Below are 3,097 nucleotides of genomic sequence, written 5' to 3'. Positions count from 1 at the left end.
TAGGGGTGAATACTTTTTATAGGCCCTATAGTTTATCTGACATTTTACCATATATTAATAGTCAGATGCTAATGACATGATTAGGTCATTTTTGTCTCAAACTCTAGAGTTATTTTCATAATTGTACTCACTTCCATTTCACTTATTTGATTGAAATGAAAAGAGAAAGAATTCTGTCCATGCTGCCCAAGAAATTGCTTACATTACGCTCATTGTAAAATGCATTTTTACTTTACATTAATCATACAGTACATCAAGTGGCATGGCAGCAAAGTTGTTAGTGCTGTTGCCCCACAATCAGAAGGTTGCAGGTTTGCTTCCCTGCCCCTTTTTGTGAATAGTTTGTATGTTCTCCCTGTGCACAATTGGATTCACTCTGGGTACTCCAGTGTCCTCCACAGACCAAAAACATGCATGTTAGGTTCACTGGTAAACTAATTCATTCCAGTTATTTTAACCTACACAGCCTTTTAGTGACCAAGTGCAAACTAGGTTACAATAAGTGGAATGAATTAGTCTGAACTGTGCCAAATGAACACTTCAGAACAAGTTACCCATTGCTTTCATCAAACTTCTTGGGAAAAATTACGCCTAAGTCCAATGACCTGTAAAATAAAAATGACAAGAACTGAATTAAATTATAGCCCATAATGAGTAAATTCTTCTGGGGATTATTCTTGATTGCTGTGCACTTACAGTCATTTTACAATCTTGAAAGAATGATGGTCATTATGGAGGCAGCTGCTTTTTCCATATCGGATAATGAGGAACCAGGAGTGCTGAAAATAATGGCAAAGAAATGACGTGCTATGTGTCCAAAAGGCTGACGTGAACTCCATTTGAACCTGTGAAAGAATATCACAATTTGAGTCACAGGCGATGTTCTTCAGGTAATTATGAATGACTCCAACAGGAAGCATGAAAAAAAAACATTTTATTTTCTTGTACTATTTATACTGGGCAATTACACCATTACACGTCCACAGTATGCATTTTTTTGCAGACAGCATAAAACATGACTTTTTTCTTGTATAATAAAAAAACACCTTACAAATACACATTCTTTCAAACAGACAGTGTTTCCGTATTCTGTATAGACACTGATAAGAAAAAAATAAGTTCTGCCTACGTCTCATGCTAACATGCTAAACTGGATAATTTGTCATTTCTCTGTGAAGTCTGACCTTTCTAGAAAGGTCCACTCTTTTGGAAACTGACAACTGTCTTCTTTTAGAGGTTACTAAGGTAACATTATTGATGGATAGTTTTACCGTTGTTAATTGAAATTACTAAGTAAGCTTTTGGTTGTCCAACTGGTGCAATGTCCTAGATAGAGGCAAAAGGCAGTAAAAGTACACTAGGAATCTTTCATGCTCACTCATGACAGTAAGGTGATCATAAGTAAGGTGATCATAAGGGGAGCAAGGTGAGTCTCGGATACAGGTTCGGTTTTGTGCATAGAATGAGGCATTGGTTAATAGTTCTTTTCTTACAGATGCGACATGGAGAGAGGTGTGGAGACAACAATATCCAACGGAGATGTTCCAGGAGAAGGAGGATCCACAATCCAATGAGAGGTAAGTCCAGCAGGTAAGTGCAACCGTAGTTCCAGACAGGCAGGTATTTGCAAAACACAGAACAGCAGTTCCTGAGGCAAAGAGGGGAGAAAAAACAAGGCAAAAGGTTATCGTAGCTGAGGGTTTTCAAAAACGTAGGTCAAAAGCTGAGATCCTGACTCATAAGATCTGCCACCAGCTGCAGGCTTAAATACCGGTACTGCTTATCAAGGTAATCGGCTGCAGCTGAGGAGGAAGAGTACTTGGTGCCACCAGCAGGGCGACAACAGAGAACTCTGGATCCTCACAGTAAATGGAGAGGACATCGCCACAAAGAAGGAGACAAGAAACGAGGAGCTTTTCAAATGTGAACGCGTAGTGCCATTAAAAGGTATGAGCTGCTTACAGGCCTAGAGCCTGAGATCAGTTTGTAAAAGCAGGACCTGTAGGCTGTAAAATCAGCAGTTTGTTAATTATGGAAAAATATAGACAATCCATGCGCGATTAAAGAAATGTCATGGTCTGAAACTGCTGTTGATGAATTTACTCTGGTAGTGAGAGTGCATAAATGTATTTTCTTACTCTCAAGCGTGCTTGAACGGATGCTAATGAGTTAGCATCCATTTAGCTTCGAGTTAGCAACGTTAGCTCTCTCCTGCCAGTGTTATTCAATTACAGTGTGGTGTACTGATGTCATGTCAATGATCTGGGGGTAATCGGTTCTCACCGTCCCACATTCCTAACTTAGTCATTGTGCGCTTTGTTTTGTCAGATCACAGTCCTGGTGATCATCAGAATCTGAATCTGAAGAGTTTTCATCTGATTCCAGAGATCCAGCTGTCAGTTCAGGTTCATACAGGTATGGTTGTGTATCCATTACTCCTGCAAAGTCTTCTGGCATCTCTTCATATTCCAAAAAGGGCTTCTTCCATTTCCACTTGTAAATAATCGGACAGTAGTGGTGTTCTTTGTTCTCCAGCTCTCTTTAAGAGGCCGGCCGTGGCACAGCACACGTCATGACCCCAGGACGACAACTCCGCCCCACAAATCAACTAATTTGGAAATTTTTGACTAAAATGCTAAAACCAAGTTGTTTAAGTTTTAGGTCAGAAAAATCGGTCCCTGAAATGTTGTGTGGATGTTTGACTAAATAACATTCATGAAATGTCAATATTTGGAGATTTGATTTCAGTTCACCTATAAAACTAAGGGTGAATCTTTTTGACTATGAGTTAGATTCAAGATTGTTTATTGTCATATGCACGTAGCACAGGGCAACAATGTAATGAAATGCTTTGGATGAGAAGGACCGTACAACTCGCAGGAAGTACTAATAGCATGCGATATACAGGTGCTGGTCATAAAATTAGAATAGCATGAAAAAGTAGATTGATTTCAGAAAATTCCATTTAAAAAGTGAAACTTGTATATTATATTCATACATTACATACAAACTCATATATTTCAAATGTTTATTTCGTTTAATTTTGATGATTACAAATGACAACAAATGAAAATCTCAAATTCATCATATCAGAAAA

The 3,097-nt window shown here is 38.5% G+C and overlaps 1 long non-coding RNA gene across 1 annotated transcript in view; it reads right to left on the bottom strand.

The window, feature by feature from the left end:
• Positions 1-281: 281 nt before the first annotated feature.
• The window catches only part of LOC119617316, a 32,695-nt gene continuing 29,879 nt past the window's right edge, over positions 282-3,097 (bottom strand). The window contains exons 2-4 of the long non-coding RNA XR_005233549.1: positions 1,494-1,648; positions 697-845; positions 282-605 (exon numbers count right to left, since the gene is read on the bottom strand). This is a non-coding gene — a long non-coding RNA (uncharacterized LOC119617316). The remainder of the gene's footprint in view (positions 606-696; positions 846-1,493; positions 1,649-3,097) is intronic.

Source organism: Kryptolebias marmoratus, linkage group LG9 (assembly GCF_001649575.2).
Source record: "Kryptolebias marmoratus isolate JLee-2015 linkage group LG9, ASM164957v2, whole genome shotgun sequence".
Taxonomy (NCBI): domain Eukaryota; kingdom Metazoa; phylum Chordata; class Actinopteri; order Cyprinodontiformes; family Rivulidae; genus Kryptolebias; species Kryptolebias marmoratus.
Note: the sequence above shows the minus strand (reverse complement) of the source record. Positions and strands in the feature narration are given on the sequence as shown.